Below are 26,451 nucleotides of genomic sequence, written 5' to 3' on the forward strand. Positions count from 1 at the left end.
CGTATGCCACATCCACAGTATTGCCCTGACCCACCAAGTTTGTAACTCCATAAAAAAAGAGAAATTATTCATCTGGCATGACTTATTTTTGAGAAACCCATGATGCGTCTTAGTAATCACAGCATCCTTTTCTAAGTGCTCACAGGTTTTAGGACCTTTTCTGGTATCTGTCAAACCAGTCAGTAGTTACCTGGGTCTTCTCTCCCCCCCTCCCTTTTTTTGAAGATGCGGACATTTGCAAAACTACAATAACATAGGGGGAGTGTTTGGGTAATGGCACCCAGAAGCCGAAGAACGTGAGAACTCGGGCCAAAGTCCAGCATCCTGTTCTCACAGTGGCCAACCAGATGCCCGAAGCAGGACCTGAGCGCAACAGCTCTAGGAAACAGTAAACTAGAAGCTTGTATTCTGATTTGTCCCGCTGCACTCATAGACCAGCTGTATTGCTGCACACACACACACCCACACACACACACACACACACCCCGGTCGCTTTCCTGTCTAGCCATGACACCAACCAATTAGCCCCCAAATAGCAAGTCTCCAAGGTTGAGCACCAAAGTTATTGTAGGGCTGGAGCACCATCTGCTGTTCAACCCAGCATTTTGCTGATTTCCAAAAGAGCCTCTGCTGTTATACTGGCTGCAGCAAAATGACAGGCAGCTTAAAAGTTGAGACCGCTTCCAGGTCTGAAGTGAAAGCATATAGAATGGACAGGTCCTTGCCCACAAGGAGCTTATAACCTAAAACATTTAGGGAGTGATAAAGTCTTTTATGTTCTATACGAGCTACATTTCATTTTGGGCAGCCTTCTAAAGACCACTATCCATGGTGGGCAGGACCAGAGGTAAAAATGGGAAGAAACATAAATTTTACCTTTGCACAGTAGGCTAGTTCCTACCTGCACTCACATACAGCTCTCATCATCTGGATGAACAAGAGGCATATTCTAGCTGGGCAAATGCCCCCAGGGTGTGATGTGGTCCAGTGAGCAGATAGGTGAACATTTGGAGGGCCAGTCAGAAAGGCCTGGAGGGCCGCATTTGGTCCCATGTAGCACTGTTCTAATTTCTGGACCAGCCTTCACCAACTCAGTTCTCTCCAGATGACTACAGCCCTAGCCCGCACATTATAGCCCAAACAGCTAGAGGATGCCAGGTTGGTAAGGCTAGTCTGGGTGGCAAGAGGTAAACTTTGGGGTAACTAAACATGGCTGGAGGAGACTCTTGAGAGTCCCATGGACTGCAAGAAGATCAAACCTCTCCATTCTTAAGGAAATCAGCCCTGAGTGCTCGCTGGAAGGACAGATCCTGAAGCTGAGGCTCCAAGACTTTGGCCACCTCATGAGAAGAGAAGACTCCCTGGAAAAGACCCTGATGCTGGGAAAGATGGAGGGCACAAGGAGAAGAGGGCGACAGAGGATGAGATGGTTGGACAGTGTTCTCGAAGCTACTAAAATGAGTTTGACCAAACTGCGGGAGGCAGTGGAAGACAGGAGTGCCTGGCGTGCTCTGGTCCAGGGGGTCACGGAGAGTCGGACACGATGCCGCTGCATCGTGAGTGTTTGGAGTGTAAGGCCTCTCCCTCCTCAGGCCAATTCCATCTGGCCTAGGGGGCGGGACCCAGGCTCACCTTCGCCACGGCTTTAAGAGGCCTCATTGAGGCCAGGGACATCGCTGCTGCTGCATCCATAAAAGACTCCAAGGAGGCCTGGGACATTGCTGCTGCCGCTCTGCCGGTGAGTCTTGGGGAGGACCGCTCCCCCTGCAAGCCCATTCTCCATCTTGGGCCTGGGGGCGGGCCTCAGACTCCACCTCAGGAGGCCTCGGAACATTGCTGCTGCCGCTTTGCCGTGCGTTTGGGGGGAGGGCTCCTCCCCCTGCAGGCCCACTCTCCATCAGGCCAGGGGGCGGGGCCCACGCTCACCACTGCCGCAGCTTTTGAGGACACTAGTGCTGCTGCAGCGGTTGTTTGAAGTGTTTTTATATGTTTTAAACTGTTTTTATTTTTTGATTTGTTGTACCACCATAAGCTGTGGTTTTTATCTATGTATTTTTATTTTGTTTTGGTTTATTTTGGGTTGGGGTGGGGTGATTGTGGAGTGGGGTGGGGATTGGTTTGTTTCAGTGTAATTTTGTTTGTTTGTTTGTTTGCTTTTATATTCTGTAAATGGAGGCGAATATGAGGCTTGGGATTCCTACTGTGGAGGGGCGAGGGAGGTATGGCGGTGGGGGCAGATGTCATAGGCGAAGGGGATCGAGATACGGATATGCTCGTACCCCTTCCAATCTGCGCCCCATCCCGAGAGACGAGGGTAGGGTGAGCAAAGATTACTCACCTCCGTCACTGGTGTTGTGCAATGCCAGGTCTATAGGCAACAAAACCGCCACCCTGCGAGATTTCTTCATCTCGCAGGGGGTCGACCTGGCTTGTGTGACGGAGACCTGGGTGCGCGAAGGGGATACTGTTACTTTACGAGAGATGGCGCCCCCAGGTTTCTCCGTCCTCCATCAGTCGCGGACTGTGGGCTGGGGGGGAGGGGTGGCATTATTAATCCGGGAAGATTGTTCTTTCAGGGCTCTACCATCGCCATCGATCCCCGGCATTGAATGTGTTGGCCTAGTGTGGGGCTCCGAGGTGAGCTTGGCTGTCTGGCTGGTGTACCGGCCACCTAGCGCACCAGCAGCCACCCTGCCAGGCCTGCTGGAGGCGGTGGCCGGCTGGGCCTTGGAGTTCCCTAACCTATTGGTATTGGGGGACTTCAACATCCATGCTGATGCCACTCCCTCCTCACAGGCTCTGGACCTGGTGTCTTCCATGGCGACACTAGGGCTCTCCCAGTTTGTTTCGGGCTCCACGCATCAAGCAGGCCACACGCTGGATTTGATCTTTGGCGCTGGTATAGATGTGATCATGTTTCCTTCGATGAAGGTGCCATGGTCTGATCACTACGCTCTGAAAGCCAGGATTGACGTTCCACCCCCACCCTGCTTAGGTGGCGAGCTGATTTGGGCTTGCCCGCAGAGGCTGATGGATCCTGATAGATTCCGTCAAGCCTTGCGGGACCTTTCTCCCCCTGGCGACTCATTGACTGAGCTTGTTGAGGGCTGGAATACCCATCTCCTGGCAGCCATCAATGAGATCGCACCTAAGCGCCCTCTGCGACCCCGCAGAAACCGGGCTCCCTGGTTTACCGAGGAGCTCCGGAAAATGAAGCGAGACCTCAGACGGCTAGAGCGAGTATGGCGGCGTGCCCGTGACGGAGCTTCAAGAACATCTTATAGGGTTTTTATGAAAACCTACGAGATGGCTGTGAAGGCCACTAAGAAGTCCTACTTCTCGGCCTCCATTGCATCCGCTAGCTAGCTCTCGCCCGGCGCAATTATTTAGTATAATTCGGTCTTTAACGTCCCTCGAAGGACAGCCAAATTTAAATAACAAATTGACACACAGCTGTGAGGCATTTGCGAGCTTTTTTGCGGAGAAGGTCTTGTCGCTCCGCCATGACCTCCCTGCCAATTTGGATACAATAAAGGAACTGGAGGCCCCTCGATTGTCCTCGGGTCCAGTATTGGACCACTTCGACCGGATATCCCCGGCCGATGTGGACAGACTCCTCCGAGCTGGAAAGCCCACCACCTGTCCTCTTGACCCGTGCCCGTCTTGGCTGATTAGAGCGTGTCCAGACGAGGTGCGGGCCCTCCTGGGGGATATCATCAATTTGTCCCTTGGCACGGGGACATTCCCAGGGGAACTGAAGGAGGCAGTGGTGCGCCCGCTCTTAAATAAAACATCATTAGATCCTTTAGATCTATCCAATTACCGCCCGGTTTCGAATCTTCCGTTCCTGGGTAAGGTGATTGAGAGAGCGGTTGCTGAACAGCTTGGTGGGTTTCTGGATGAAACATCGGCTCTGGATCCATTCCAGTCCGGCTTCCGCGCTGGCCATGGGACCGAGACGGCTCTGGTTGCCCTAACAGATGATCTTCGTAGACAGCTGGATCGAGGCGGGTCGGGGCTGCTGATTCTTCTAGATTTGTCAGCAGCTTTTGACATGGTCGATCATGAACTTCTGGACCACCGCCTTGCCGACGTGGGGATCCAGGGCACAGTCCTTCAATGGCTGCGCTCGTTTCTCTCTGGTCGGGGACAGAGGGTGGCGCTTGGGGGGGAATTGTCATCGCGCCACTCCTTGGTGTGTGGAGTGCCTCAGGGTGCGATTCTCTCCCCGATGCTTTTTAACATCTTTATGCGCCCCCTCGCCCAGCTTGTCAGGAGTTTTGGGCTGGGCTGCCATCAGTATGCTGATGACACCCAACTCTATCTGTTGATGGATGGCCATCCTGACTCGGCCCCAGACACACTGATCAGATGCTTGGAAGCTGTGGCTGGATGGTTGCGTGGGAGCCGGTTGAAATTAAATCCTTCGAAGACAGAGGTCCTCTGGCTGGGACGGGATGATATGGGACTGAGGGGGCAGCTCCCATCTCTTGCGGGGGTCAATTAGTGCCAGCACCGTCCGTTAAGAGTTTGGGTGTAATCTTCGATACCTCCCTCTCCATGGAGGCGCAGATTGCAGCTATTACAAAGGCGGCATTTTTTCATCTCCGCCAAGCTAAGCAGTTGGCTCCTTACCTCTCTCGCCCTGACCTAGCTACTGTGATCCACGCGACGGTCACCTCCAGACTGGATTATTGTAACTCGCTCTACGTGGGGCTGCCCTTGAGACTGACCCAAAAACTCCAGCGGGTGCAGAATGCCGCAGCGAGACTCCTTACGGGGTCTTCGCTGCGAGATCACATTCATCCGGTGCTATACCAGCTGCACTGGCTCCCAGTGGAGTACAGGATCAGGTTTAAGGTGCTGGTTTTAACCTTCAAAGCCCTATATGGCCTAGGACCCTCGTACCTACGGGACCGCCTCTCCTGGTATGCCCCACAGAGGAACCTACGGTCTTCAAACAAAAACACCTTGAAGGTCCCAGGCCACAGAGAGGTTAGGCTGGCCTCAACTAGAGCCAGGGCCTTTTCGGCTGCGGCTCCAACCTGGTGGAATGCTCTGTCACAAGAGACAAGGGCCCTGCAGGACTTGACATCTTTCCGTAGGGCCTGCAAGACAGAGCTGTTCCGCCAGGCCTTTGGTTAGGGCGCAGCCTGACTCCCTCCTCTGGCAACCTTTACAAAACTTTATGGCTGCCATCAATCTTGATTTTAATTAATTTTTATAATGTTTTTATAATGTCGCACTATTTTGGTGTTGTTAGCCGCCCTGAGCCCGGCTTCGGCTGGGGAGGGCGGGATATAAATAAAATTTATTATTATTATTATTATTATTAAAAACAAACATGGCCAGTGGCCACCACAAATGACAGCTAAACTTGGTTCCCATTCAAAAGTGGCTGCACCACCTACCTTAAAAAGGTAAAGGGACCCCTGACCATTAGGTCCAGTCATGGCCGACTCTGGGATTGTGGTGCTCATCTCGCTTTACTGGCCGAGGGAGCTGGCGTTTGCCCCCAAACAGCTTCCGGGTCATGTGGCCAGCATGACTAAGCCGCTTCTGGAGAACCAGAGCAGCGCATGGAAAAGACGTTTACCTTCCTGCCAGAGCGGTACCTATTTATCTACTTGCACTTTGACGTGCTTTTGAACTGCTAGGTGGGCAGGAGCTGGGACTGAACAATGGGAGCTCACCCCGTCATGGGGATTCGAACCGCTGACCTTGTGATCGGCAAGTCCTAGGCTCTGTGGTTTAACCCACAGGGCCACCCGCGTCCCCACCACCTACCTTACCAGAGGGCATAATCTGAACCAATGGGATCCAATAACAAGAAGAAAGGGGCTTCTGACTTACCATTAGGAAGAAATTCTGTTTACCACCCCTGCCAAAAACAGAGGCCAAGGAGAAATTGTGAGAGCAAAAACTGTGGTCTCATACTGTCTGCCTCAAAAAAATCAACAATGCCACAATCCCAGAGTATTGAGTGTCCTTCAGTCTTGAGTTCCTCTATGTTGTTGGACTACAATCCCCATCTTGCCCAACTAGTTTAGTCAATGGTCAGGGATGATGGCAATTGTAGTTCTACGACATTGGCTGGCCCAAGGTTGGAGCACTGTCCTAGTGGGCTTTTTTGTTACTCAGACAGCATATGCACACATTGTACAGGAGAGGGAGCCCTTTACATAGACTTGTTCAGCTGTACTGATCCACTAGTCTGCCTCTGAATATACTGGAGGAGTGAGTGGGACAAGCAACAGAAAAGGGTTATGAGCCTCAAACCCAGCTTCTTGATGCCAGTGTGGGAAGGAGGATAATGGACTAAATGAATTTCCACTTGATCTAGTCTGGTTGCTCTTATAGTTAAAGGACCCCCTCCCCACAGTTTTAGATAAAATATTGTTTATTCCTGATTTGTTGATTCCCCCCTAACTTGTCATCATGCCTCTTTGCTTCAAGAACCCAAGCAAGCCCTGATTTCCTGAAGCAGCAATATTTTGCATACTACACAACTGTCAGAAACACAAAGCGTTTTCACTCCACTCTTCAACCAATAAAAGGCTTCCAGTGTGAGTTACGAAGCTAAGACAGATCATTATCCATAATAAAACCATAAATGTTTAAAGGTCAACTCTCTCTTTTCCACTCACCTCACCATTGTACAAAGTCAAGTAGAAACCTGAACATGGTTTCATGTTCATGTCGAGTCCTGTTCTGATTATACTTCCATGGTCTAGAAAGTGCATCAAAGGGAATGAGAAAATAGCATTTATTTAGGACCCAGGGATTCCTAACTCCTGGTGATGAAATAAGTAGTCCACCACAGCTCTAACTTAACTTGTTCACTAAAAATGCTGGAACATAGGAGCATCCCGGCTGGAAGTTGGACGTTGACAAGAAGCCAGGGTCCCTCAGTCCCAACAGATGGAGGTGGCTGAGCCTGGGTACCTGATAAAGTGCAGGTCTTGCTCAGTGTGACATTTGGTGCTGCCTTCAACCTGGGCAGGCTGGCCCTGCCTTCACTGGCCCTGCTTTGCACCTGAAGTGTTTTTGCCTGGCTGGAATGTGTCCTTGGACTCTGATGGTGCCTCTTGCTTGCCATGGCAGAGGATACAGAAGGATGACCAAGTGTGTGTAGAAAGTTGCCTACCTGTACAAAAACAAAATTGGCATTAGTTGCTCAACTACTTTTGCCTCTTGCCCCACTCACCATTTGCATGTGGCCTTTGAAGAAGAAGAAGAGTTTAGATTTGATATCCCGCTTTATCCCTTCCTCCCCTACAACAAACACTCTGTGAGGTGAGTGGGGCTGAGAGACTTCAGAGAAGTGTGACTAGCCCAGGGTCACCCAGCAGCTGCATGTGGAGGAGCGGGGAAGCAAACCTGGTTCACCAGATTACGAGTCCACCGCTCTTAACCACAACAACACACTAGCTTCTGAGAAGTTACTCAGAAGAAAATGTAGCCCTCAGGCTGAGACAGGTTCCTCTACATGTGGACAACTTAAGCAATGGACCATAGCTGAGTAGTAGAGCACATACTTTGCTTCCAGAAGGTCCCGTTCAATCCCGGACATCTCCAGGTAGAAAGAATACGTGGTAGCAGGTGCTGGGAGAAACCTATTTCTCTTTGAGATCTTGAGCAGCTGTCAGTCACAGTAACTGGGCTTGCTGGACAAATATTTGGTTAGATGGTTGGGCAGATTCTGATGGTCCTTAACTGAAGTAGAAAGGTTGTGGCCTCCCAAATAATAGTGGAGCTCCCAGCTTGAGTTTCATGGTTATTTTACCAGAGGAAAGCTTCCAGTATAAATGCAGAGGCAATTATGAAAATAACATTCAAAGGTGCATTATAGGAGGGGGAAAAGGCTTGCAAAGATGTGTATATTTGTCAAGACTTCATATAAAAACTCGCACTAAAATGCTGATGAATTTTTACAATGACACCCCCCCCCCATGAAATGTTACATGCATGTCAATAACTAAATTTAAGTTTGGAAGAAATGAAAAACTGAGAGAACCAGCCCCCACCCCCAAAATAAAGATTTGTCCTGGACTGTTTTTCTTAGCCCACTGTTAGTCCTGTTTAGTATACCTTTTCCCTTCTTTTGTTTTGTAATTACTTTTAGACTTTAATGTCTTTTTAAATTGTGCCATTTTTATAAGGAGCACCCTGAGAGCACAAAGTTGCCTGTGTAAATAGCATCATTACAGAAAATTGCCGTGATTCTCTGCCAATTCTTGAGCGTTAGAGATTAGCCAGGGTTTTCTTTTCCAAGCCTGTTAAATTCAATCAGTTAAAAATCTGGGCAGGAAGCCAAATGATGGGGCATTATTTCTGTTTTTGCACTGCAGTGAAGGTGATTATTTGGCCTGTTTTTGTTACATGTCAATAGTCAAATGGGATTTTCTCTCTAGAGCTCCCTTCTGTCCAAGTACATAGAAGGTCGCAGCTCCAATCCTTTTCACCTCTGAAACCCTGAAGAAGCGCTGCCAGTCAGGATGGACAATATTGACCGAGTTAGACCAAGGATCTGACTCAGTGGAAGGCAGCTTCCAAGGATCCTAAGATCTCAAAATCTGGTTGAAACCGGATTAGCATCAAGCACCAGTTTGTTCTGTTTCGTGCTGACACCCCTCCACTGGCAAGCACTCTGTAAGATGCTGCCTTGCAGGGTTGGTAAACATGTATAGCCTGTTACTCAGAAGCACAACTCTGGCCTCTATGCGCTTGTCAGACTCCACTGAGGTCTTTCTGTTGCCCTCTCGAGTCTCTTGGTGGGACTATCGTGCTTTGGCCAAAATTTCAGTGCCTACTGCCTCAGTTTGATATACACTGAAGCTCTTTCATAAGAAGTTCACCTGAGGGAAATCTATGCTCTTCAGAGCCAAATATTTGCACACAAGCTCCTCCATACTCCGCAAGGCTTGTAACCCATGAAACAAGCCATCTTCTGTGATTCTGGTAAGCACAGATTTACGATGAGTTTGGCGGCTGCCTGAAAATGTGGATCCCAAGGTTTTTGTTTTCAAAATAATAATCAAGTTCCTAGTCCTTGGCATTGCGGCACTGCACCATGAAGCCAGCAGCTGTAAACTGCTACTCAACCATCTAGGGGCGTAGGTGGCGCTGTGGTCTAAACCATTGAACCTCTTGGGTTTGCCGATCAGAAGGTTGGCAGTTCGAATCCACGTGACGGAGTGAGCTCCCGTTGCTCTGTTCCAGCTTCGCCAACCTAGCAGTTCAAAAGCATGCCAGTGGAAGTAGATAAATAGGTACTGCTGTGGCAGGAAGGTACATGGCATTTCTTTGTGCACTGGCTTGCTTCATGGTGTCCCGTTGCACCAGAAGCGGTTTAGTCCTGCTGGCCACATGACCTGGAAAGCTGTCTGTGGACAAACGCTGGCTCCCCCGGCCTGAAAGCGAGATGAGCGCCGCAACCCCATAGTCAGCTTTGACCGGATGTAACCATCCAGGGGTCCTTTACCTTTACCTGTACTCTACCACCACTTGAAATTCAAATGAGCAAAATATGGCCAGCTGTTGTACAAATACATTCATCCTTCCCATTTACATCTGGGGTGCCCCCTGTCTGTCAGCTTCCTCCTCCTTGGAGTAGGGGTGTTGCCCCTTGTAAAACTCAGCAGGGAGGAGGACGAGAAGGGCAACGACACAAAACTAGGATTAGCTGGATATGTCTGTCACTTGCTCTGGCTCCACCTAGGGCTGGTCTCCCTGCCTCCTGGCTTACCAGTCCCCATGGGGACTAGCTACTACTGTGTGAAAGAGAAAAAGTTATAGGCAGCTGCTGCAAACCCTGTTCATGCATTCCTTGTGTGTAAGGCATCTCTCTGTTGATGGTGGAGCAGTCACACGTTTTGCGCCTCCCCCTTCCTGCCAGCTGAGGCTAATGGGTGTCTCAAACATCTGGAGGGCACCAGGTTGGTGAAGGCTGCTTAAGGACATAGGACTTGCCCTCTGGATTAAGGACCAAAAGCTGCTTAGTCCCAACATGCTTTGCAAAAACCCCAGCAACCATTGGGGGTGAGGTGGTCAGCCAGGATTTGGCTAGTGGTTTACCACTAGATGAAAGCCTGACCTTTTGATAAGTGATTATTATGGGAAGATTTGCTCTGGGTTTCCCCACCCCCACCTTTCATCTAGTTTTTGTTCATAATCCCCAAATTATTCCTCCAGGGACCCAGCAGCATCTTCAGATGAATGTCAATCTGGGTTCTTTGCAAGCTTTAACCCCCCCTCCCTACCCATATACCCCAGACATTACTGGTGCCATGATGAAGACATTTCTATTTGCAAATAAAATAATCTAGTGACCTAATTTCCTTCCTAAGGATCATGATATTTATGCACTATGACGTATATCCCACCAGCACTAGAAAAGAAAAAAGGAACCTCGGGGGTCTGAATTGCTACTATTTTGAAAGATCCAGAGTTTCTTTTGAGGAGCTATTAATCATCTTGCATATGGTTTTAAAGCCACCCGTGTATTCAGATTCAAACATAAACAAACAGGTGGTTTCATGAACCAATTATATGAGGCCCAACTGAGTTGTCAGCAAGAAGGACGATCCATCATGCTTGCCTGCATGAGGTCCACATGGCAAGAATTTAGACAATGACTTCAAGTTCCATGAATGTCAGAGCTTTTTCCTGGCACCCAATGAGCACAGTGTATAGCAAGGAAGGGGGACCCATGGACTTCCAGAGATTCTGTGGCACTCCAACTCCCATGGGTCCCGGCCAGCACAGCCAGTGGTCAGGGATGATGGGAGTTTTAGTCCGATTACATCTGAGGTGTCACAACTTCCCCATCCATGCTGTGGATGGCAGAGGACATCCCGCACACAGATTCTTCCACCACTGCCAGCAGTTTCCAGAAGTAACATGTAAGTTTATTAGAATGCTTTGCATGCCATTTTTTAATGAGATCTGTATTTTTTCAATTACATCAAAGCTTCTATTCCTAATGAGAACAAGAGGCAACATCTTCTTCTGGACAAATGAGGCACACTTGCAAGTGTGGCATGTGACAGCCATGTTCCTGGCTTCAGAGTCCAAAAATACACAGGGCTCAAATGGTGATTTTCCCCCTATCCTCCTCACAGCCCATTCTTGCAGAAGGAGGCCAGACAAAACTGCCACCTGAGCCCTATGTACAGTGGTACCTCGGGTTAAGAACTTAATTCGTTCCAGAGGTCCGTTCTTAAATTGAAACTGTTCTTAACCTGAGGTACCACTTTAGCTAATGGGGCCTCCCACTGCTGCCGCGCCGCCTCATCCTGAGGTAAATTTATTAACCCGAGGTACTATTTCTGGGTTAGTGGAGTCTATAACCTGAGTTACCACTGTATATGGCAGATACTCCATAACTTGGGGGCTGCCATAGAAAAGGCTATTTCTTTCATAGCCAGCAAGCAAATCATCTTTACAGGAAGGTCTACAAGCAAGACATCTGAAGAAGGTCTCAAAGCCTGGGCCTATTCCAGTGGCGTAGCGTCGGGGTGCAGGGGGGGGCCGGGCGCACCGGGCGCAACATCTGGGGATTAGGGTTAGGGGGCACAAATCCGCTAGTTAGGGGGTGCAAATTACTTGCCTTGCCCCGGGTGCTGACAACCCACGCTACGCCACTGGCCTATTCGTATGGATGTACACAGGGAAAGCTAGTCACTAGGAGAAGGTGCAGCAAAGCCCCTATGATTATTCTTTCTGCACCCTAAACTCCAAAGCTAGAGCACAGCAGTCATGCGCCCCATAGAATCGTACTCATAATTTTCCTATCGTTCAGAGACTTTTCTGTCCATTTCGTTCAGTAACAGCAGAACTGGATGCCAGAATTGTACACCAGACGTGCCTTATGTTCTGGACAGAGGACAGACACAAAGAGCTTTTATGTGAATGTCACAATTGCTGATGTAGGTGCATTTCTTCCCATCAGTGAGGGGCACTGTGTGGTTCTCTCTCTCTTTTTCCGCTCTTTTTCAGACTTTGTACACATTTTATGTTATAAAGAGTGCAAGCTTGTACTTAGGTGTATGGTTGACAGCTAAGAACATAAATATTTTTAAAGGTAATTATACAATTTCTTCGAGAGAAATAAAGAAAAATTTAGAGATTTGGGGAAGGATGAAATTATCACTATGGGGAAGGATATCAGTAATAAAAATGAAATTTTTATTGATAAAAATTGCCAAGCATGTTATACCCATGATCAGCAGCACAGGGCACTTCAAAGAATGGCAAAAAGATATTTCTAGAGTAGTTGAAGAACAAGTCCTGGAAAACCCTAATGAAATAAAAAAGAACTTCCTTAAATTCTATGAGAACCTATATAAAAGAGAAGAAGAAGATTTAACGGGCATCGCAAAATACCTAGAAGAAAATAGCCCCAAAAGTATATCAGAAGAGGAAAGAACCGCCTTAAATAAACCCATAAAAATAGAGGAGATCCGGGAGGCAATCAAAAGGATGAAACTGGGGAAAGCCCCAGGCCCAGATGGGTTATCCGCCAAGTATTACAAGGTCCTAGAGGAATACATAACACCAGTACTACGTGACGTAATCAACGAGATACTAAGAGGAGGAAAAATGCCAGCATCCTGGAAAGAAGCCTACATCACGCTGATCCCGAAACCAGACTCAGACAAACTTAACATTAAGAATTACAGACCGATTTCATTATTGAATAATGACTACAAGATATTTGCAGATATAATGGCACACAGACTTAAAAAGTGTTTAACTAATCTCATTCATATTGATCAGGCCGGTTTCCTTCCCAATAGACAAATAAAAGATAACATTAGACATACGATAGACATTATCGAATATTTAGAATGTCATAATGAAATTCCCGCGGCTTTAATGTTCGTTGATGCCGAGAAGGCTTTCGACAATGTCTCCTGGGGTTTTCTGATAAAGTGCCTGGAAAGATCAGGGATAGATGGCACATTCCTGGAAGGAGTTAGAGCAATCTACACACAACAAAGAGCTAGATTAATTATCAACAATACCTTGACAGAACAGTTTGAAATAGCAAAAGGCACTCGACAGAGGTGCCCTCTGTCACCGTTGTTGTTTATCATGGTTTTAGAGATAATCACAAACAAGATAAGAAAAACCCCAGAGATCCGTGGCATAAAAATAGGGGCGAAAGAATATAAACTGAAAACATATGCAGACGATCTTATGCTGTCATTGGAAGAACCAAAAGAGAGCGTCGGCAAAGTGTTAAAGCTACTAGAGGAATTTGGAAAATTATCCGGATTTAAATTGAACAGAGCAAAAACCAAAATAATGACCAAAAATATGGAAGAAGAAACCAAAGACGATCTTGAAAGTCAAACTGGAATTAAAATAACTAAAAAAGTAAAATACCTTGGAATCTGGTTAACTATGAAAAATATAAATCTGATTGAAAATAACTATAAGAAAACATGGAAAGAAATAATGAAAGACTTGGATACATGGAACAGAATACATCTCTCGTGGTTGGGGAGAATGGCGGCGATTAAAATGAGCTTACTACCTAAATTACTCTTCCTATTTCAGAATATACCGATAATTAGAGGAACCTCAATATTCAAAGAATGGCAGAGATTACTTTCCAAATTCATTTGGCAGGGAAAGAGACCAAGAATTAGATTTAAACTGCTCACAGACCAAAGAGATAGGGGTGGTCTCGCGGTCCCAAATTTGAGGTTATATTATGAAGCTGCATGCCTCTGTTGGGTAAAAGACTGGATTGTCATCAAAAACAAAAATTTGTTAGATCTAGAGGGGTTTAATCTAAGATTCGGTTGGCATGCCTATTTATGGCGAGACAAAGGAAGGGTTCATAAAGGTTTTTCTAACCACATTTTCAGAGGGCCACTGCTGGAAGTGTGGGAAAGGAACAAAAAATTGTTGGAGCAGAAAACGCCCTGGTGGTTATCACCAATAGACATTTTAACAATTAAAAGATCAAACATTGAGGGGGAAAGATGGACATATGAAGATTTACTAACCAAAACAGAATCCGGGTGGAGGATTAGACCTTACGAAGAAATAAAAAGCAAGCTGACTGGCTGGATTCAATACCATCAAATTAATTCAATGTGGAGAGAAGATAATAAGATCGGAATAAATGACAAGAAATCTAGATTTCAGATTGAAATAATAGAAAGTAAAACAAAATTATTATCAAAAATGTACAACCAGTTGCTTGAGTGGGACACCAAGGACGAGGAAGTAAAGGATGTGATGGTGAAGTGGGCGGTAGACCTAGGGTACAACATAGAGTTTGACAAATGGAAGGCATTGTGGTGTAAAGATATGAATTTCTCAGCATGCACGACACTAAAGGAAAACATATATAAGATGATGTACAGATGGTACATAACGCCGGTAAAACTACATAAAATGTATAGAACAGGCGATAAATTGTGTTGGAAATGTAAGAGCAAGGAGGGCGATTTCATCCATACGTGGTGGACGTGCGAGATTCTCAAAAAATTTTGGGAATCCATCTATAATGAATTAAAAAAAATTCTCAAATATACGTTTGTTAAAAAACCCGAAGCCTTCCTGCTGGGGATAATTGGTAAGGATATCAAAGAAGAAGATAGAACCTTTTTTCAATATGCAATGGCGGCCGCCAGAACCCTCATAGCACAGTACTGGAAAACACCAAAAATCCCAACACTAAAGGAGTGGCAACTTAAATTATCCGATTATTTGGAGTTGGCTAAATTGACACAGAAAATAAGAAATCAAAGAAGTGCAAAATTTAATAATGAATGGGATAAATTTAGGATATATATGGAAATAGAGATAAAGGGAAAATCAAAATATTGATCAGAAACATATATGTACTTACAGAAATCACAGTAGGCATGAGATAACGCTTACTACGTAAAAAGTTTTATTAAGGAATAGACACAGCAGATAGCTTAAAATTATATTATGAGGTGTCCTGTCTCTGTTGGCTGCAGGAATAGGTAACATTGGAAAATTTAGATATTTTAGATTCGGAAGGGCATGATAATAGATTTGGTTGGCATGCATATTTATGGTATGAAAAAGCAAAAGTACATAAAGGTTTTCTGAACCATTTAGTAAGAAGATCATTTTTTTTTATGTTGTGGGAGAAATATAATAAATAAAAATATAAAAATATAATAAATAGAACAGAAAACACCATGGTGGCTCTCTCCATTAGAAGCAATATCCTTGAAAAAATAAAATATTTAATATTTAAAAATTAAATATGAGACGCAATTGGGTGACATATAGAGAACTGTTAACTGAAGTAGAACATCAGTTGAAATTGAAGGATTTATTAACTGATTGACTATAATTTCATCAATTAAACAATATTTTCAAGATAGACAAAAAGAGAGGTTTTAGTTATGAGACCTCAAGATTTGAAAAAGATTTGTTAGAAAATAATATAACATTATTGTCGAAAATGTATAAATTGTTTTTGAAATGGCATACAAAGATTGAACAGGTTAAATCTGGGAGAGGGATTTGGGACACAATATCCAACTTCCAGATTGCGAAAGGTTATGGAAAACTGATTTGAAATTCTTGGCGTGTTGTATGCTGAAAGAAAACTATATGAAAATGATGTACTGATGGTATTTGATTCCCAGTAAGTTAGCAAAAAATGTATAAGTCAGGTACAAATATCTGTTGGAAATGAAAAGAAAAAGAAGGCACCTTTTATCATATGTGGTGGTCTTATAAGGTAATAAAAGCTTTCTGGAAGATGATATATAATGAGATGAAAAAAATGTTCAAATTAACTTTTGTAAAAAAACACACCAGAGGCTTTTTTATTAGGAATTATAGGTGCTGATATTCCAAGGGAGTAGAAAATACTTTTAATGTATGCGACGACAGTCGCACAGATGCTATTAGCCCAGCAAAACTGACCGGAAAGCTCAGGAACCAAGAAGACCAAAACTTTAACAAAGAATGGGAAAAAAATTATAATTTATCTTGGAGACCACTGTAAGCAGATGAAAACGTTAGCAGGATTGCAATAACACTTGTTATGTAGCAAATACTATGGAGACAATAGAATAGAGTTATATAAAATATAGATTATTGGAAAAGATGCAGCAGAAAGGGTTTAATAATAGAACCCATGAGGAGAGGTGGAAAATCCAGAGATTCAGAGGAATCTGTAAATGTGTATGTGTATGGTTGTACTGTTAAAATTTTATGTTTGTAAAATCAAATAAAAATTATTTCAAAGAGAGAGAGAGTGCAAGCGAGAAGCACGTGAGCTACTGATTCAATACTGCCATCTCCACATGGAAATAACCGTTTTTCCAGTGGAATTTTTTTGAAATTGACCCTCAAGTAGAGCTGAAGGCAGTATATTTAATCTTGCGTACAGTAAGTGAAAGCAAGTCTGTATTTTGGAATTGTTAAATTTTGCAAATAGGGCGCCAACGTGTCAAAATGACTAGGTGGGAAAAAAATTATACAATGGACAAAATTTCCTTTTCGTGGCCAAATTATTCTGTCACTCAATATCGTATAGGAGCTGTCTAATTAAATTATTTGCTTTACCGAAGTCCAGTGTTAATAACGGTTGTGATGATAAGCCGAAAGTAAAGCTTTCGGTTGACAATTTTGGTCTAAGCGCTCTCATGACATTCTTGTGATACTAAGGGTAGTAGACCAGTGGGTTTTAAATTTAGCCGGAGCCAATAATTAAATGTCCTGCACCAAATCTGTAATTCAACAGTGGGGAGATGAGCCTTGCAAGCGCAATGAAGCATTTGGAACACAGGATGGAACAGGAAAAAATTGCCTTTGGAACTTAGATTGAACAGCTTCTGTAGATCCAAGGTGAGTGCCACTTGCATGTGGCCCCTGAAAGGTTGCTCACAATAGAATATGGCCCTCAGGCTGAAAAATGTTCCCCACCCCAGCTTTGCTGCCATTGTGTCCCTCTGCTTTCTGTGCTGTCTTGGCAAAGGAAGCTCATGAGACTGTGTGTTTGCTGAGATAATGTCTACATTGGGCCAGAGTGCAGGGCTAGATGGACGCTTGGTCTGACTTAGCAAGTTCTTATTTTAGAAACCCAGCACCAGGCTGCCTCTCTTGAACCTCCCTCCAAGGTCAACAGTGCTTGTGAGCTGGCATTGATGAGGCACAATTTCCTTTGCCCAAGCAAACCTGAAATGTTGCTCGAAGCGGAGCAACCAGGTTAACCCAAGCGTGTTTCTTTATTTCCTATAAAGGAGTTTCAACATCCTTGTCCCAAACAATCACTTTGCTGTGTCTTTGCTTCTTGGGAGATAGATCACATTGTACTCTGGCCACTTGCTTGCAAAGGGTGTCCAGTGAGAAGTCATCAGCATGCAACAACCTGAACAGACAAAGGCAAAATGAAGGCCCACTCCAGAGATATATCCTTGAAGAATCATAGAATGTAGAGTTACATTCCAACCCCCTCCAATCTCAACTAAAGCACCAAATGGCAGATAGCCATCCAACCTCTGCTTAAAAACCGACAAGGAAGCAGAGTCTACCACCTTCCAAGGGAGTCCATTCCACTGGCAACAGTTCTTACTGTAAGAAAGTTATTATCCCTGCGGGACTTGACATCTTTCCGCAGGGCCTGCAAGACAGAGCTGTTCCACCAGGCCTTTGGCCAAGGCACAGTCTGACCCCCTCCTTTGGTAATCCTCATAGAACTCTAGCCCAATGGTTGCCATTAATCTGATTTGAACTGATTTTATAATGAAATGATTTTAGAATGTTGTATCATTTTGCTGTTGCTAGCCACTCGGAGCCCGGTTTGGGCTGGGGAGGGCGGGGTATAAATAAATTGTTGTTGTTGTTATTATTATTATTATTTCTGATGTTTACCCGGAATCTCCTTTCGTAACTTGAATCCATGGGTTTGGGTCATGCCTTCTGGAGCAGGAGAAACCAAGCTTGCTCAATCATCCATGTGACAATCCTTTATTTGACTATTGCTATCCTATCTCTTCTCAGTCTCCTCTTTTCCACACTAAGCATATCCAGTTCCCTCAATTTTCTCTCATAAGGCTTAGCTTCCAGATCCTTGATTATCTTGGTTGCCTGCCTCTGCACGCGTTCTAGCTTGTCAATATCCTTCTTAAATTGTGGCACCCAGAACTGGACACAATACAATGGTACCTCTGGTTGCGAAAGACATCCGTTTCAGAGCCCCGTTTGCAACCTGAGCAGAACACAACCAGCATCTGTGCTTGCACGGGTCACGTTTCGCAGCTTCTGCGCATGTGCGTGACGTCATTTTGAGCATCTGCACATGCGCGGGCGGCGAAACCTGGAAGTAACCCTTTCCAGTACTTCCGGGTCGTCATGGGACACAACCTGAAAACGCTCAACCTGAAGCAAATGCAACACGAGGTATGACTGTATTCCAGGTGTGGTCTGACCAAGGCAGAATAGAGTGGGACTATTATTTCCCTTGATCTGGACACTATACATCTGTTGATGTAGCCTAGATTTGTGTATTGGGGCAGTTAAATGTGATTCTGCTTTCACTGCTTTTTGAGCTTGTGTAAGTTTCAGAGCAATAGGGACGCGGGTGGCGCTGTGGGTAAAACCTCAGCGCCTAGGACTTGCCGATCGCATGGTCAGCGGTTCGAATCCCCGTGGCGGGGTGCGCTCCCATCGTTCGGTCCCAGCGCCTGCCAACCTAGCAGTTCAAAAGCACCCCCAGGTGCAAGTAGATAAATAGGGACCACTTACCAGCGGGAAGGTAAACGGCGTTTCCGTGTGCTGCGCTGGCTCGCCAGATGCAGCTTGTCATACTGGCCACGTGACCCGGAAGTGTCTGCGGACAGTGCTGGCTCCTGGCCTATAGAGTGAGATGAGCGCACAACCCTAGAGTCTGTCAAGACTGGCCCGTACGGGCAGGGGCACCTTTACCTAAGTTTCAGAGCAGGCATAGCGGCTTCATATCTAGTCAGTGCACATCACACAGCTTCCTGCTAAAATCTTGTAACTTTTTATACCACAAACAGCCTGGAACAGGCACATTTTTGTTCTACTTTAGGTGTGCTGCAGTGTAGGAGTGCTCTTCCAGGTGGCAATAATGCAGTGACACTGGGGAAGCAGAATTATGTGTGGGCTGCTCAGTACAACTCCACCAGTAATGCACTATTATGGCATGTTGCAGAATACAGCTGCACAAAATCACCACCACCCATCTGGAGGGGCCTTTATTTTGCAGAGCTTAATGTGGGAAAAGCCACTATGAACAAACACTCTGTGTGTGTGTGTGTGTGTGTGTGTGTGTGTGTGAGAGAGAGAGAGAGAGAGAGAGAGAGAGAGGTTAGTTATCGGGGGCCAATAGTGTGTTTTCTCTCCCCTTTGAACTTCCCAGGTTTAGGAATTAATTTTGAGCCTCCCAGGTCTCCCCAGCCCTTGAAACCCTCCCCAGGCCTTGCGCACACCCTTCAATAGTCCTGCTTTGCCCCATCCTCAAGGGCTTTTGCCTGGCTGGAATGTGTCCTTCAGCTCTGAAAACTCTTCTTGCTTGGCTCAATGGGCAACAGAGAGGGCTGCATGTGTATGGAAACCAGCCTGCTATATTACAATTTTCATCCACTGCTCCACCTACTTTTGCCTCTGACATTGCCCACCATTGGTATGTGGCCTCTGTAAGGTTGCTCAGAAGAGAATGTGGCCCTTGGACTGGGAAAGGTTCCCCACCCCCACTTACCTAGTGTGTGTATGGGGGAAGTACGACTCAAACATTGAAATATTGTGTGTGCGTGTCTGTGTCTCCCCGCCCCCCGCCCCAGTTAAGGCCCAGTTCTCAATAGATGCATATAAAAGGCCAGCTGTTTTTTGTGTGTGAGCACAAGTATGTGTTGGTTGAGATAAGTCTTCCCCTTATCAACAATACTGTCCTGTTTCAGAGAGAGGAAAGTTTTCTGTATACACAAGTCAGGGATGTGAGTCAATCAAAACAGCCAGGGTTGGAGGGCCTTGAAAGGGCATTTTTGTGTGGTGGGGAAAAAACCCAACCCATTTGGAGCACCGCCCTCTCCCCCTTCTGTTTTGGGTGTGAACATTTCAACCTAACCACCCACTGATGCTATGTGGCAGCAGGAATCAATCCTCCTTTGAGTGAAGCTTGTCCACAAAACATGGATGTAAGAGGCCTCACAGAATCACACCAGTCTGCTAGATCTCACGGGCAAATGGCACCAAGCTGCTGCCACCTCATTTCCTCTGGGCCTCCTGAAAAGGCCACTCTGTTTGGGTGGCCAGGTGCCCTACTCCACAGAAGGCAGCCCTCTACGTGAAGGGCTGTCAGACGACAGGGCTGCCCTGCCAACCAGGGCTGCTGGAGCCAAACAGGAGTTTTGGTCTAAAGATGGGAGTTGGGAACTTTCGCAGCCCAAGCACTACATTCTCTTCTGTGCAACCTTCTGGGGGCCACTCATTGGTGGGTGGGGTCAGAGGCTAAAGTAGGCAGAGCAATGCACACATATTTTTACCCGTGTACAGAGGGGTAGTTTCTACAAACACTTGGGTGGCCTGCTGTATCCTCCACCCAGCAAGTGGAAGGCATTGTCAGATCAAGGAACACATTCCAAAGCACAAAGCAGGTCTAGTGAGGGGCGTGGCCTGGGAACAGTTGTTGTGAGGGCCAGATAGGCCTGGAGGGCCACATTCAGCCACTAGGCCTGATGTTTGCCCCACACCCAGAGCTCTGTTTACACATGGGAGAAGAATTTGGGCAAGCTGGGCAACGGTTTCCAAACAGATGGCCTGTGATGGCCTGAGACTCGGGCTTGGACTCGGAACCAGAGGAGTCTCAGTCTGCACTGGATCCTTTGTCTCAGGCATCATCTGAACCAAGTCTGGGGCCTGGTCCTGTAGAGTCCCAGTCTGCACAGGTTCCCCTGCAACAAACACAGCTGAGCCGAGTCAGGGGCCTGAGCCTGCCCTGGCTCCAGATGCAGGGATTACCTCGTTGCCTCCAGCTGGGCCATCACTTACAGCTGCTCCACTATCGGTTTGGTCAAGGGAGGGTGAGGCAGCCCCTGGGTCTAGTAACCTACCGACATCTCCCAAGCTGCGGAGACTAAGGTCTGAGAGAAGGAGAGACCTGAGTACTCGCAGGAGGAGTGCTCTCCTTCAGGCGAGACAGGGAGGTGAGTCACCGGGGGATCAGGACCGGCCGCTACCCCGACAAAGATAAAAGACCCCACCCCAGGTTGCGGGAGCAACATTGCTGTATGCTAGATCCTGCCTGAGATCCTGTATCTGTCCTAGCCTGGTTTCCTGCCTCGTGTCCTGCTTTGGCCCTGTCAAACTGACTCCTAGTGGAACCTTCGGATTCTGAACCGGTCCTGGACTGCGTTTCACGGGTTACCCCCGGGCCCAGCACACAGACCCTCAGAAAATCACCCAGTGCTCCTCAGCACAGAAGCTGAACAATGGAGAACAAGCTAGGATGAGCTGGCAAAGAACCAGTGTGACATAGTGGGCAGAAGGGGGTCAGACTATGGCCAAAGGGAGGCCCAGGTGCAATTCCTCAGCAGCCACAGAACTTCTTGGGTGACCTTGGTCTTGCCACTACTTTCCGCCCAGCCCACCTCAAGCGGTTGTTGTTAGTGCAGCAACACATCCTACTTCACCCCTGAGGCAAACTTCATTGTCTCTGCCAACAACAACAACAACATACGTCTTACTTCACAAAGGGCAGTCCTCCATTTGAAGAACTGTTCTGTCCGAGTCTAGTTTAAAGATGATAAACCACAAAGTGGGGAGCAGGAGGAGAAGGTAACAGTAAAGGTAAGAGTTTTTAAGGAGCCCATTGCTAGCCAGCACCTGGATAGCAGACTAAGGACACCTAGTCGTGGGCTTTCCCACTGTGGAAAGTTGTATTGTCTTTCTATTTAAATTGCAGCAATCATTTCTACACACAAGTATCAGTATATGCAAAGTAGTGTCCTCTTGGGTGGGGAGGCAACACACAAACTGCCCCCCCTAAATGAGAGCCACCTTTCAAGGTCACACACAGATTCTGTAGCAGACCCCCCCCCCCCCCAGGGAGCAGGACTAGGTTCAATGAGTGGGAACTGCAGGGAAGTGCATTTTTATTAAATATTAGGAGGTGTATTGTACCCTCAGGAGCCCAGTTACAGAAGATATAAGCTTCCCCCAAAGTGCTCACCAATGAGGGCAAGATAGCAGATGCAGCCTAGTCAAGACAAACCGCAAACAAGCACAAAGAGCCACTCCAGGTCCAAATGTGATCCAAGGACAAAGTCAGGCAACAGTCCAAGGTCCATATGGCAGAGTGTTCAGACAAGGCCCAATACCAGTTCCCATGAAAACTAGGAACCAGAAACCTGTATCGTTCCTGGAAACTAGAAGGTTCAAGAGGTAGGCTGGGGCCTTCTAAACTGCACACTAACCGCTGCTGCTAAAAGTGAAGGAGTAGCAGGGATAGATTAATCTTACCCAGGATAAATCAGCACAGTATATCTTTGGTCCAGACCAGAATTATTATTGAGGACTTGGGAAGCCACTCATCCTCAGGACTGGATTTGGGGGAGTGGCGGGGGGGGGGGGGGAAGAGAGCTGCCTGCCTGCTTCTGAAAGTCTTCAACCTCTGGGGAGTCTGACTTCTCCTCTGAGGACACCACATCTGGTATCAGGTCAGGAAATGTCCTAACAGCAATGTCTCTTTGCTCTCTTTCAGTGAAGGCATTTAAGCAGAGGCTCAGACAGTTATAGTTGTGTCCTGCATTGTACATCCTGCATTGAACACATGTATGTATGTATGTGTCCTTGTGTGTGTGTCCCAACTCTTTGATTCTGTAGTTCCCAGATACAATGCAATGTTAAAACAAAAACAAAAAGCCAAGCTTCAGATGGTTTGACCTTTCTAGATGAGGATCTGTTAGTAATGCATTCCATTTCCCTGTCTTCCTGCGTCCCTTTCCCTCATCCATGAATAGAGGACTTCATCTATCCAAAGGCAGAAAGACAACACCACCTCTCACATGCACCTTCACCAAAAGGCCCTCAGTAACATATTTTTCCCCTCCCTCCCTCTCTCTTTTTGTCGTTGTTGCTGTTTTGGGTGGTGGTGGAGGGAGTAAACATATGAATTTTCAAACGTTTTTCTGTGTGGAAAATCTGTTTGGATTTGAACAGGAAGCTGTGGAGAAAAGGCGTGTAGGTTGAAATATTAATGAAGGGTTTTTCTTTCTGTTATAAAGGACTCCATTGAAAGGATTTCAAAGGAAGCGGGGGGAGGGGGGAAATATATGACTCTTATGGGACGCAGAGTTTTTATCTGCCAAGCCCAAGGGCCTGGTATGAATTTTAAATATATATATTTAAAGGGTTGGTCCAAGAGGCAGAAGCTGATGTGGCAGAGAAAGTTTAGAATAAAACTCTTATGAAACGGGAAAACAAGGTGAATTTAGGCTTGCTTTATTTATTATTTATTTATTTATTTATTTATTTATTTATTTATTTAAACAGAGCAAGCTCAGAGGTGTTCATTTCTGTTGTAGTCTTGCACTAGGGGTGGAGAGCTACTGGTACTTAAGATGTTTGCTGTTGTTGTTTAGTCGTTTTGTCGTGTCCGACTCTTCGTGACCCCATGGACCAGAGCACGCCAGGCACCCCTGTCTTCCACTGCCTCCCGCAGTTTGGTCAAACTCATGTTGGTAGCTTCGAGAACACTGTCCAACCATCTCATCCTCTGTCGTTCCCTTCTCCCTGTGCCCTCAATCTTTCCCAACATCAGGGTCTTTTCCAGGGAGTCTTCTCTTCTTATGAGGTGGCCAAAGTATTGGAGCCTCAGCTTCAGGATCTGTCCCTCTAGTGAGCACTCAGGGCTGATTTCCTTAAGCATGGATCAGTTTGATCTTCTTGCAATCCTCTCAAGAGTCTCCTCCAGCACCATAATTCAAGATGTTGCTTGACTCCAACTCCTATCAACCCCAGCAAACATGATTGCTGGCGAGAGATGATGGGAGTTGAGGTTAAGTAACCTCTGGCAAACCACAAGTATCCCATCCATGATATTGGGAAGAGGCAGGGCGGGTAGAGTAAATAGGTGATGGAGAAACCATAGCCCATGTGTGGGCAACCTTTGACTCTCTCCAGATGTTGATGGACTACTACTCCTATCATTCCCTACCATTGGCCATGCTTGCTGGGGCTAATGAGAGTTGTGCTGATAGCTCTCGTCACATAGTGATAGTGGCTGTCATGGGTGTGTGTTGTTGGCATCTGTCTGTCTCAGAAGACAATGGAGGAGAGGCTGCAGTGAATGTGTGTATATGGCATAGCATAAAAGGATTGCTGAACCTGGAAGAGAGAGAGAGAGAGAGAAAGAGAGGTGACCACAAAATGGTGCAGCGATCTCCCCCATCATCACCCCCACCACATTGGGAGGGAAGTCACCTACGACAACCACCGCTGTCCCCTCTCACAGAGAGAAGCTCTGTTGAAAACAGAAGGGTGAATGTCCAATCCTGCCATCCACTACAATATGAGCACATGCCCAATGCAGGACATTCTGAGCAAGTGCAAACAATAACTGAGGAGAAAGAGGAAATGTCTCTCACGTATAGCAGTTTTTTTTTTACTGAGACCTTCTGTGGGTACCACAGAAGTATTGGTGGGCATACTGGTGTTCATGGATGCCATGTTGAGAACCCCTGGTGTAGATATTTCAAGTTCTGGTGCCAAAGCCTCCCAAGAAAGGCGGAGCTTTTAAGGACCATTTTATACCATAGTGAGTTTTCTACTACTAGTCTGAGGTCATCTGCTGGTTGCTGGATAATTTTAATGAGACTTTGCTGCTGTGTGGTTGTTGTCTGTTGATTGTTCTGCTTATTTAAGCATGGTTTATGAGCTGCATTTTGAGTGAGCTGGTCATGGAAAGGGAGGATTTAAGCCAGGGGCTTGGGGCTCTACACACACATACTTTGCTTACAGGTTGGCTTTCTCACTTACAGTCAGTCTAAATTTGTATTAGTAGATACAGTGGTACCTCAGGTTAAGTATTTAATTGGTTCCGGAGGTCTGTTCTTAACCTAAAACTGTTCGTAACCTGAAGCACCACTTTAGCTAATGGGGGCCTCCCACTGCTGCCGCGCCGCCGGAGCACAATTTCTGTTCTCATCCTGAAGCAAAGTTCTTAACCTGAAGCACTATTTATGGGTTAGCGGAGTCTGTAACCTGAAGTGTATGTAACCCGAGGTACCACTGTATATCTAATAAATAGGTGTCCATCTTGCATTATGTTAAAACTCATCTTCTGTTATGTTTTGCTCCTGTTTGGGTTTTTTAAGCTGTTTTCTTTTGTATCTTGTATTGCATCACCTTGGGACATATGTGGAAAGAGATTGATTAGTTAGAGTATACAAAATTTATGCAAATTTGTGTCATGGGGCTGTGTACTGATTCTTTGACCTCTCTCTCTCTCTCTGACGCGCGCGCGCGCACACACACACACACACACACACACACACTCTTCAGGCCAAATCATGGTTTGTGAAGCTTAACTATGGTTTAGTACAGGAATGGGGAACTTGTGACCCTCTAAAAATTATTGGATTACAATGTGTATCATCCCTGCCCAGTGACCTTCCTGACTGGCTGGGTCTGGTGCTCAGAAACATCTGGAAGTCCACAGGTTCCCTACCCCTGGCTAAATGCAATGTCTGAATTGAAAAGAAAGATGTGAAGCTATTTAGATATGCAGTAACAGCAGCCAGAATTTTGTTGGCCCAGAAATGGAAACAGGAAGAAATGCCAACGAGGGAAGAATGGAGAATGAAACTGATGGAATATGCAGAAATGCACAAATTAACAGGAAAAATTCAAAACCAACGCGATCAGAGATTCACCGAGGACTGGACTAAATTTACAGAGTATATGAAAACTGTGTGTGATCAGGAAATAACGCTTGTTGGATTCCAATAAGCTCTGTGAAAAAATAGACTGGAATGTCGCTTAAAAGAGAAGATAAAATAAGGATTGTTAAAGTGCAACATAAATTTAGGAAATGTGAGAAGTTGTGATAAATATGAAAAATGGCAGATAGGCTGATGGAAGTCTAAAAGAATGTATAAGTTAAATTGGATGTTTAATCATAAACGGAATGGTTATTGGAAATTTGAATAAAAATTAATTTAAAAAAAATGCAATGTCTGAATTGACAAATGATAACTTGTGATTGAGACAACACCCACTTCACTCATAATACAACCTTCTTCATATGCTCAGAGGAAGCATGCTTTCCACTTGCCCCAAATCCATTGTGGGAACTGAGGTTCATCTCAAATCAGGGTGGGGTTGGCACAGGGGAGTCCAGGCAGATGGAACCTCTGGGCAACATTGGAAAGCAGTGGCTCCATTACGCATCCTCTGCAGGACCCCCATCCCATTTTC

The 26,451-nt window shown here is 46.0% G+C and overlaps 1 long non-coding RNA gene across 1 annotated transcript; it reads left to right on the top strand.

The window, feature by feature from the left end:
- The first annotated feature begins 11,714 nt into the window (after positions 1 to 11,714).
- LOC309361627 lies at positions 11,715 to 17,773 on the top strand. Its single transcript, XR_014164566.1, has 3 exons — positions 11,715 to 11,909; positions 16,757 to 16,860; positions 17,317 to 17,773. It is a non-coding gene; the product is annotated as an uncharacterized lncRNA (long non-coding RNA).
- The last annotated feature ends 8,678 nt before the right edge of the window (positions 17,774 to 26,451 follow it).

The sequence above is a fragment of the Podarcis melisellensis genome, assembly GCF_964234715.1.
Source record: "Podarcis melisellensis genome assembly, chromosome: Z".
Lineage (NCBI taxonomy): Eukaryota > Metazoa > Chordata > Lepidosauria > Squamata > Lacertidae > Podarcis > Podarcis melisellensis.